Source organism: Solea solea, chromosome 18, assembly GCF_958295425.1.
Source record: "Solea solea chromosome 18, fSolSol10.1, whole genome shotgun sequence".
NCBI lineage: Eukaryota > Metazoa > Chordata > Actinopteri > Pleuronectiformes > Soleidae > Solea > Solea solea.
The window spans coordinates 271,112-282,500 of record NC_081151.1 but is presented as its reverse complement, the minus strand read 5'-3'; the positions used below and the strand labels follow the sequence as shown (position 1 = coordinate 282,500).

General features: G+C 46.4%; 1 long non-coding RNA gene across 1 annotated transcript in view; it reads left to right on the top strand.

Moving 5' to 3' along the window:
- Positions 1-5,207, top strand: part of LOC131445363 (uncharacterized) — a 31,244-nt gene extending 26,037 nt beyond the window's left edge. Inside the window, exons 4-5 of the long non-coding RNA XR_009233836.1 lie at positions 4,957-5,047; positions 5,143-5,207. This is a non-coding gene — a long non-coding RNA (uncharacterized LOC131445363). The remainder of the gene's footprint in view (positions 1-4,956; positions 5,048-5,142) is intronic.
- Positions 5,208-11,389: the final 6,182 nt, after the last annotated feature.

The window sequence follows — 11,389 nt, the reverse complement described above, 5'->3', positions numbered from 1 at the left end:
GATGAAAAGCTGAAATCATTCTACTCTAATAGACACTAAAGTATTGCAATATTTCATGGCGTGATACTGTAGTCTTTCTTTAAATGGCTGAATTTTGTTTGTGTTAATAATCTTGTTTATTATTATTAATATTTTTTACTCTGGAGAATCACAATAAATGACCCTGGCTATAGAATCAATATGTAAACACTAAATGACTACAAAATATCATGTAGTTATGGAAATATTCATGTGTTTTGTCCGACTCGCTCTCATTTGACAAAGAAATCTTTTTTTATGCTTGTTATTGTTGAAAAACCCTAGTTTATCATATTTATGGTATATATGTGTCATGTTGTCACATTGTTGCCCCAACAACAGCTCAATTTCACATTGTTGGTTTGGAGTGAAAACAAATATAATTTCACCACTTTATGACGAGATGTTTTGAAATGAAAACACAGTTGTGATTATCGTCAGTGGCTGAAAACACTTGAAACAGGATGAATGAGAATTGTCTCCCAAGGTCAAGGTCACAGTTTGGCTCTGATTTAGGCTCCGTGCTGCTTCTTATTGTCAGGTTGTAATATTCATAGGAGCGGAGCAGGATGGATGAGAGGTTTTCTTACTGCGCACTGATTCTCACATTCGGGTGATTACGTTTTTTATTAGCATGTGATTATCCTTGGTCTCCTAAAGAGGAGCAAATTTAACTTGTGAGGTCAGAGCAGGATTCTGGAGGTCACCTGAGGCCACATCCACACGACAGCTTCATTTTCACATAGAAACATCCACACTAAAGGAAACGGTGGATTTGAGTGTTGCTAACAACAATCAACCATGGTAGAAAATCTGGACTTTTCTAGAATTACAAGCGTCAGTTTTTGTGTGGATTGTCTGGATGTTTCCAGAAGGCTTGGACCACGGTGACGGTCATCGTGAACTACACTTTACTCAAGATTGGGTCTGACTCAGGACGCAGGTCGTGTTTGGACCATATTTTATTGGGTAATAGCAAACTTCCAAAACGCAGGTTTGCATCAGTGCAGTTTTCCACACACGTGTACTCAGTGATTTCTCATGAGGACTTTGTCTGCTTTTGTACGTCCTTGCATTCTTTGTACCAGCGAGACTTCCTTGTGCAACCATGGTTACCGTCTTCTTTATAGTCTCTTTTGACCAAAACAAGAGTGAGCCACCAGCTGGACTTGATAGTGTAGTAACAAGGAGCATGTGCGGCGTGTGTTCACTCACTGTCGTCCGTCCCACTGACCTCTGTGGACACATGGACGTGTAAAGCATCTGTTCACAGCTGAATCACTGTCTGCTGTGAGCAGTAATGATGTCGCCTGAATCTTTCACTCGGACTCCTTCCCTCTTTTTTCTCTGCTTCCCCTTTTCTTTCCATCGCCTAGCAAACATTTCTCCCCAACTCTTTTGTTTGCCAAGATCCAGGTTACCATGGTGACCCACTGGCACTTTATTAGCACCTCATGCCTCATCTAAATATTCCTAGTTATCTATGGTAATGAAATGCACACACCATTATCTGGCTTAATGACATACACTCTATTGTGTTTGATGAGCAGAGGAAAGCTCTCGTGTTACCGTGATAACGACTGTTTCATGAGCGTTTATGACAATAACATCTTTACACTTTTCCTCTAATGAAAAGAGTGCCATGTAACTGCTGCAGAAGAGTGTGTGTGTGTGTGTGTGTGTGTTTCTCATGGTCTGTGAAATCCTTAGAAATATCACGAGCAGCGTGAAACAGATATGATATAAAAACAGCAGTGAGTGTGTGAGTGTTTGAGGCTGGTCCTGTCACTAACAGTCGTCTCCTCACTGAAGCTCTGAATAATGCATGAAACGACATCATGCAAATGGAGCCTTTATTTATAACCAGAGGTCACTGGACCAGAGCAGCAACGGATCAACACTGGGAGTCCCCGGAGTAAAGGAGCTACAGCAGAGACACAGAGACACAGAGCTACAGAGACACAGAGCTGCAGAGACACATAGACACAGAGCTGCAGAGACACAGAGACACAGAGCTACAGAGACACAGAGACAGAGCTGCAGAGACACAGAGCTACAGAAACACAGAGACAAAGAGCTGCAGAGACACAGAGACACAGAGCTGCAGAGACAGAGACAAAGAGCTACAGAGACACAGAGCGGCAGAGACACAGAAACACAGAGACAGAGCTGCAGAGACACAGAGCTACAGAAACACAGAGACAAAGAGCTGCAGAGACACAGAGACACAGAGCTGCAGAGACAGAGACACAGAGACAAAGAGCTACAGAGACACAGAGCGGCAGAGACACAGAAACACAGAGGCAAAGAGCTGCAGAGACACAGAGCTGCAGAGACACAGAGCTACAGAAACACAGAGACAAAGAGCTGCAGAGACACAGAGCTGCAGGGACACAGAGCTGCAGAGACACAGAGACAGAGCTGCAGAGACACAGAGCTACAGAAACACAGAGACAAAGAGCTGCAGAGACACAGAGCTGCAGAGACAGAGACACAGAGACAAAGAGCTACAGAGCGGCAGAGACACAGAAACACAGAGACAAAGAGCTGCAGAGACACAGAGACACAGAGCTACAGAGACAGAGACACAGAGACACAGAGACAAAGAGCTACAGAGACAAAGAGCTACAGAGACGCAGAGACACAGAGACACAGAAACACAGAGACAAAGAGCTGCAGAGTGGCTGTTATTCACTGGTCTATCTTGAGAGGATCAGGGGAACGATCAGGGGAACGATCAGGGGAACGATCAGGGGAACTTCCCCCAGGGGCCCCTGGACGTTGATTTCAACACGAGGAAGAGATGGATCCTCTGCAGCAGAGCAGGAGGAAGACATCCTGCTTACTACACAGACACTTTAACCTGAAGAGAGATTAACAGCCTCCTCAGTGCGTCTGCTAAACACCACACAACTAACTGCCTCATGTTGCTTGTCTTGCTTGTGTTGTTTGTCTTGTTTGTCTTGTTTGTCTTGCTTGTGTTGCTTGTCTTGTTTGTCTTATATGTGTTGTTTGTCTTGTTTGTCTTGCTTGTGTTGCTTGTCTTGTTTGTCTTATATGTGTTGTTTGTCTTGTTTGTCTTGCTTGTGTTGCTTGTGTTGTTTATGTTGCTTGTGTTGTGTGTGTTGTTTGTGTTGTGTTGTTTGTGTTAAAGTGGTGAAACAATACGACGTGGCACAAACCGCTGCAGTAATGAAGATGAATGTCTGTGTTGTGTTGTTTGTGTTGCTTGTGTTGCGTTGTTTGCCTTTAAAGACTAAATGACGTGTCTGACGACGTTAATTCGGCTTCATCTGTGTGAAAGGAAGCAGATTTCATTTGAACAGGAAGCTCACAGTTTGGTGAAGTTTTATTACAAGTGTCTCCTGTTGTAAAACACTGAGGAATAACCTGAAGATTAATGGTGACATTATTTTTCTTGGTGTTGAAAGAGGTTAATTTATGGTGGTTATGGCGTTGTTTGAGAAATGAATCACAGAAAACAGGAGAAAAGCCAGCGGACAGTGTGTGAACGATTGTTACAAGTCAAACTCCTTCAAGGCAACAATGAGAGAATTTACAGGCTCTTGTACAAGTGACCTGCAGATATGTAGCTGCATATCAACATGAAATACAGCCTGACTACAGTCGCCGCCCTCCTCCTCCTCCTCCTCCTCCTCCTCCTCCTCCCCCCTCCATACATAAATATAATGTATATAATGCAGACTAATACAACTGTAGGCTACAATTACAACAGACTTTGTTAAACTAAACCCAGATTTATAACATCAGTAAACGTTTTTCTGAAGAAAATCATGTTCTCGTTTAGAGGAAGTCGACAATAACGCACAACAGTGTGACTGACAGGTGAAAAACCCAGTCTATAAAAGCATGAAGAAGAAAAGAGTCATTTAAGATCATTGACATTCTCTCTGTGCTTCTCTAACCCTCTTTAAACGTCAGATAACACTTGTTTTCTCAATGAATCCAGAACTGGTTCGGTATGCGGTGCCATTTGTAAAGCGGCTCACGCTGAAAATAACATTTAGCTTCAAACGATGTTTAAAAAACTGGTATGAATTTTTGAGGGTCACTTTTTTGCACATTTACAACATTTGTCAACTCAATCCAAATATTAAATGTTACACCTAAATGTTAAATCTAAATCTAAATGTTAAATCTAAATGTTACATCTAAATGTTACATCTAAATGTTACATCTAAATCTAAATGTTATATTTAAATCTAAATCTTAAATCTAAATTCTAAATCTAAATGTTAAATGTTAAATGTTAAATGTTAAATGTAAACATTTCGGGTGAAACTAAATCTTTAACTAATATGCAAATTAAAATGCCGGTAACCGGAAGTACCAAAATAAAACCTCTAGGAGGTCAGTGTGTGTTTATAGTGTCAAATAACGAATAAAAACCATCTCATCCGGGGAAATGGACTCTTGGATGGATTATCGTGATAATAACTACCTAAAAATAATAAACACATTTGGAGAAACTGTATTTGAAGAGTACTTTGAGTTTTGAGTGTCACTTCTATGAACTGTAGCCACTATAGCCAGCCACGCGGGGGCTCACTTTGACTGATCTGTCATGTTAGCTTGCATAAAGGCCAGCAAGAGCCTATCCCCTGTCTTACCGACGTGGCCTGTGGTGGCCCCGTGGTGGCCCCGAGGCGGTTGCTGTCGTTGCGTTTTCGCCAGACCTGACCTGCATTTTTGCACGGGAACCCCCTCAAAAATGACCAGAATATAATAATAATGTGAAGGATAACAACAGGTTCCTCACACTGGTGCTAGGAGCCGGCCCCTCGGCCCCTCGGCCCCTGATAAAGAGGATTTTATTTTAAGAACTGATCACAGTCATCTGACACATTTTAATCATCATAAAAGATTTCCATGTGAAGTCCCAGTCACCTGTGTGTCACAATCCTCTCTGTTGAACAGCAGAAAATCATCACGAGCTCGAGTGACGGCGACGTTCATTTATCTTCTCTGTACGACTCTGATGCACAGGAGGAATCAATTCCCTCATTGGGTTAGTGCTATTTCACTTGTTACTTGTTACCGTCTCGTCTCCATTAAAGTCAAGGTCAATGTCTCATTGTGACAATTACTGTATTTATTTCACAGAGAAACAAAGGCGTCCACACTGTGAGTCTCAGTGATCTGCACACAACAGTTTGAAGAATGAAGCGTAAGTACAGCTCTGTTTTTAAGAAGTTACCAAAATAAACACTCACATTAAGATGATTGAGTTGACTGTACTGCTCTATCAGTGACAGAAAGAAAGGAAGGAAGGAAGGAAGGAAGAAAGAAAGGAAGGAACAAAGAAAGAAAGAAAGAAAGTGTAGCACCTATGTCACACAAATTTAACACTGAAGCTAATGTGTAACAATAAAATACAACAATAGGCTAGTGATCAGAAGACTAAGGTACGACCAAAGGAGGGAGCAGACAGAGACTGAGGTTGCTGGTTGAATGATACCATGTATTTTTATATAGCAAAAAGTGCAATGAAAAACCCACAACAATAAAGTGATATTATATACAGTGAACCGGCCGATCTGCTAAAGGCAGACAATTAAAGAATTACGGTAAGTTAACTTTTTTCAATCATTTGCATATATGCACATTCAGATATTCACGATTCAAATTCATCAACAGATAACAAAGTCAGAGTCAGAAATAAGCAAAAACCCATACGCTTGGTTCATTATTAACACCAAAAAGATGATCCCAGCTACCCCCCCACAGTTTATGTAAACCCACGTCTGGGTTGGGGAATTGAGTCCAGGGGAAATGAGTGGGAAAGTGTGTAGGGGAAGGATGTGTGTGCGTGTGTTGGGCAGGGGCTGAGCGAGTGGGTGAGAGTCTTTTACTGGGCTACAAAGAGCCCCCTACCAGCCTGGCAGGAGGGATGCGACTCATTCGACAATCTGTCAGTCCGTGGCTCCTTTAGCTCGCCATCTATAAGATCCTGGTCAAGAGAACAGGACCAAAGTTCCTTATAACATTCACCATGGTTTCATACATCAATCAATACATTAATCCACATGATTCAACAAAGTACTCATTGCACTAATGTTATATTCTCAAAGTCATGATTTAGCAAATATAAATATAAATAGAAAAATAAATAACATCTGTATCTATCATCATCATAACCAGCAGTTACAACAATTAGCAACATGATTCATTATTAAACAGACATGATACATCATCAATACTCTTTAAACCCATTACAGCAATATACTTTACATTCATTCTCAAAAGAACCCTTGGCTTCTCATTACAAAAGAAAAGACCCAGGCATGTTTGCTAAACAGCGCTAGCCACCTCCATTAAAGTGAATGGCGGCCGCGGCTAATGCTAGCGGCTAATGCTAATGCTAACGGCTACAAACAATTTGACTCACCGGCCGTCCGCTGCGCACTACACATACGTTCGGCCGTCGCGGTCTCGGCACGGCAGTTGCGACACGGTAAGGGGCTCCTGTAGCTCGTCTCTCATGCAGCTTCCCCACTGCTCCCTCTCTGAGACTGAACTGCAGCGGCTCAATACTAAACCTCGGTTGGTTGCGCCGACCCACGTGACCCACGCCGACCCACGTGACCCTGTGACGTCACCGCGAGATTTGGACATAATACCATGAGAGTTGAGAAACAGATACCCTGTGAGTGAGGGATTTATCACCCCTGTTACACACTCCCCCCTCTAAAACCATGCAACTCCGGTGCATGCTACACTACCTGGACCCGTGAACATGCAGGGGAATGGGACACAGGACTGGCAAACGATTCACCGTACGCATCAGCCAAACTATGAAAAAGTGTCTGCACAACAGAAATTAACGGATTACCCAACCCGGTGTACTGCAGACGCTTGGGCGGTTGCCGCTGCCTCGAAGAACGACGGATAGACTGACCCGGTTCGACAACATCTAAATCACCCCCACCTTCAGAGTCTAAACCAGCGACGGGTATTTCAGCGGCACGCTGTGATTGAACGACTGAATCAGGGGATGTCTCCACAGGGCTGTCGAGCTCCCCATCTTCCTCTGATGGCAGGGTGTCAAGAATGGAACTGACCTCTTCAGGCTTTGTTAAGTACTCTCCAATTTCCTCCTCAGACGCTCCAGAGACATCCTCTTCCACACTGAGCAAGGGTGGATCCACAGCACCAGTCACCAGAGAACCCTCCTCGACCTCCAGCAGGTTCCTTGCAGGTGAGTGCATTGGTTCAGCCAACGCTGAGTTGGTGGATGACAGCTGGGCAGGAAGAGTTCCATCTACACAGAACTTTACAGTTGCTGGGATTGAAACCTGGGCAATTCTCCCCTCCTCCTCTTCCTCACTCAGGTACTCCTCTGGGTCTACAACCGGCTTCTTCAGACTGCGAGTTTGAAGTCTGTGTGCAGATGTAACAGGTTGCAGTTCTGGCTCTTTACTGTCAGGTAGGAAACCACACGGAAGCAGGAGGTCCCTGTGCAATGTTCGAGTTTTCCCAGATGAATCCGTCTCTGGTCGCACTGTGTAAACTGGAAGGTCGCCAGCACGGTTAACCACAACATAGATGTTTCTCTCCCACTTGTCCTCCAGCTTATGTTTTCCACGGAGTCTCACGTTCCGGACAAGCACTCGATCCCCTTCTTCCAGGGCGGAGGGTCTCACCCTCTGATCAAAACGAGTCTTGTTCCGTTCTGCTGACTTTGCTGCATTCTTGGAAGCGACTTGGTAGCTTTCCTCCAGGCGAGAGCGAAGAATCTGCACATATTTCGAGTGTGATGGGACAGACTTGTCCCCCGCTGGCAAGCCAAAAGCGAGGTCCACAGGTAATCTCGGAGAGCGACCAAACATGAGCTCATAAGGACTGTAGCCTGTGACCTCGTTTCTGGTGCAGTTGTAAGCATGGACCAGGGGTTTCACATACTCCTTCCATCTTTGCTTCTGTTCCGGTCCCAACGTACCCAACATACTCAGCAGCGTCCGATTAAACCTCTCTACTGGGTTGCCACGGGGATGATATGGCGTGGTACGGGTTTTCTGAATGCCGGCGATGTCACAGAGTTCTCGAATTAAATGGGACTCAAAGTCGCGGCCTTGATCTGTGTGCAGACGCTCCGGGATGCCATAATGCACGATAAAATTCTCCCACAGACATTTAGCAACCGTCTTCGCCTTTTGATTGGCAGTTGGAAAAGCCAGGGCGTATTTGGTGAAATGATCTGTGAGGACCAAGATGTCTTTGGTGTTACTCTTATCTGCCTCGAGCGTCAGGTAGTCCATGCACAACAGTTCGAGCGGCCGGCTGGTCCTGATGTTCACCAGCGGTGCAGCCCGCTCCGGCAGGGCTTTCCTTCGAACACAGCGATCACAAGTCTTGATTTTCTTTTCCACATCTACAGCCATACGTGGCCAGAAGAACCGAGATCTCACCAGGTCAAGGGTCCTCTCGACCCCCATATGCCCCATGTCGTCATGGAGGCTGGTGAGAACTCCTTGACGCAATTCCTCTGGCAATACGAGCTGAAACGACAGATGGTCTCCATCCTGCCTCCTCCTGTACAGAACATCGTCCTGGAGTTCAAGGCGATTCCTTTCTCTCAACAGCAGGCCCAGATCTGGAAGTTGTTGTCGTACCGTGGGCGGCACACTCTCACCAGTTTCGATGTGAGAGATTACTTCCTTGAGACTGGGGTCCGCTCTCTGCTTCTCCCGGAGGCCAGACGGGGACAGTGAAGGCACAACTGGCAGCCCTTGAGGAGACTCGCTGGCATAACAGTCAGGAATGACAGAGACTGACATGCTCAACGACTCCACCAAGGAAGCGCCGCTCTCAGGGGGACTTGAAACTCTCACCAGACAGCTGTGACAAATGGCGGCCACAACATCTGGATCAAGCTCAATCACCGTCTCATCCACATGGTCACGGGTGAACTGCTGGACCATGTCCCATTCTTTTTGACAGCGGTCTTCATCCGGCAGGTCATGGGGCCTTCGAGAGAGGGCGTCAGCGTCTCCGTTCTGGCTGCCAGCCCGATACTGGAGTTTAAAATCAAAGGTGGACAATGCAGCAAGCCACCTATGACTGGCAGCATCAAGCTTGGCAGAAGACAAGATATACGTCAGGGGATTGTTGTCTGTTACGACGACAAAACTTGTCCCATACAGATAGTCGTGGAATTTTTCTGTTACGCTCCACTTCAGGGCCAAAAATTCCAGCTTGTGTGCTGGATATCGAGACTCACTGGCAGACAATCCCCGACTGGCGTACGCTATGACACGTAATTGTCCCTCTTGTTCTTGATAGAGTGCTGCTCCCAGACCTGTGGTGCTGGCGTCGGTATGCAAGATGTAGGGCTGCTTTGGATTTGCGAAGCCAAGCACGGGAGATGTCGTCAGTCTGTTGATCAACGTTTCGAACGCAAGCTGGCACTTTGGTGTCCATTTCTCATTAAAATGCTGGTTAGCATCGTGGTTCAGGGCGGTTGACCCCTTGCGACCCTTGGAACGGGTCGGAGTATACCCCCTCGTCAGGTCGTTCAACGGCTTTGCAATTTCGGCATATCCCTTGATGAATCTGCGGTAGTATCCTGCAAATCCTAAAAAGGATCTCAACTCCTTCAGCTTTTGGGGGACTGGCCAGGACTTCAGGGCACTGATTTTCTCCGGATCCGTCTCCACACCCTGCTCCGAGACGATATGTCCCAGGTAACGCACCGACGCTTGAAAGAACTTGCACTTTTCCGGGGACAATTTGAGGCCATAGTCTCCGAGCCGGTGAAGCACTCTCAACAATCGCCTCTCGTGTTCTTCAAGGGTGTCTGAAAAGATGATCAAATCATCCAGGAAGACCAAAACCTCCTTGAGGTGCAAGTCACCCATGCACCGCTCCATGAGCCGCTGGAATGTACTTGGCGCATTGGTTACGCCTTGCGGCATTCGATTGAACTCCCAAAAGCCCAGTGGAGTTACAAATGCAGTCTTGGGTTTGTCAGCTTCTGCCATTTCAATTTGGTAATACCCGGATTTGAGGTCAAGGACACTGAACCAACGTGAACCGGTCAGTGCCGCAAACGACTCCTCCAAATTCGGTAGTGCGTAGTTGTCTTTCACAGTCTGGAGGTTAAGCTTGCGGTAATCAATGCACAGCCTCACATCTCCATTCTTCTTACGTACGACCACGATGGGAGAAGAGAAGGGTGATTCAGATTCCCTTATCACTCCTGTCTTCAGCAGGTCCCGCAGATGATCACGAACTGCCTCAATATCACGAGGATGAATGGGACGAGCTCGATGCTTGAATGAGGTCCCATCATGGAGGTGGATGTGATGCTTCACACGATCGGTACGCCCAAAGTCAAGATCATGGTGCGAGAAAACCCCTGGCATCTGCTTGAGCTTGGATACGACCCGCTCCCTCCAATCCGGGGGAATTGGAGAATCTCCAAAATCAAACTCCAAGTTGCTTTCTTCCGGGCTCTGCACTTGGGTAGTGGAGACACCTTGAGTCAAAATCCGAGGTGACCCGGAGAGTTCAGCAATGATGCCCAATGGCTGAAGTGTGATGTTCTGGTCGGATTCATTGGTGATCACAACAGGGATCCGGTGAGGTGCGTGGCTGGGCAGAGAAACAAGACAGTTCCTTACACACAAACCTCCAGGCAGTGGGGTGGACGGCTGTTCCACAAGGACACACCTGCCAGCTGATGATAAACTTGCACGGACGGAGCCCCTGATGACCATGGTGCAGCCTACTGGGACCTCAAGTGGAGATGCACCCGCCAATCTCACTACGCCAGTGCTCTCCCCTTGGGCCTGTTGGTGTCTCAGCTGCAGCAATTGGAGGACAGCTCCGTAGCCATGCCGGGATGGTTTGTAGCTGGCACACTCACTTTCCAGACGCTGCTCATGAAGCAGATCCAATGTGTTCATTCCAATCAAGACTTGTGCATGAAATCCTGGCCTGACATCCGGGACCACCAGTGCCAGGGTACACACATCCATATCAGCACCAATGAACTCCTTCGGGAAAGTAATGGTCATCTCGATGTAGCCCAGATAGGGTACTTCTTGCCCAGCAGCACCCTCCACTTGTAGCAAATCACACAATGGCCTGACAGGTTGATGTGAGAAGTGTTGATTGTAGGTCGAGATGGGTATTGTTGTCACTTGCGATCCAGTATCCAGTAAGCATGAAAACTCTTGGCCAGCTATGCTCACCTGGCCAGTGCATCTGGACCCGATCAACCCCCGTGGCAGGTGCATAACCTCGGGGGACGCGAACTGTGCTTGATCTCTGCACCTCACTGGTTTCTGCATGATGGGACGTTGTTGGTCCTCCCCAGTTCCTGTTTGCCCCTCAACAGGAACCTGAT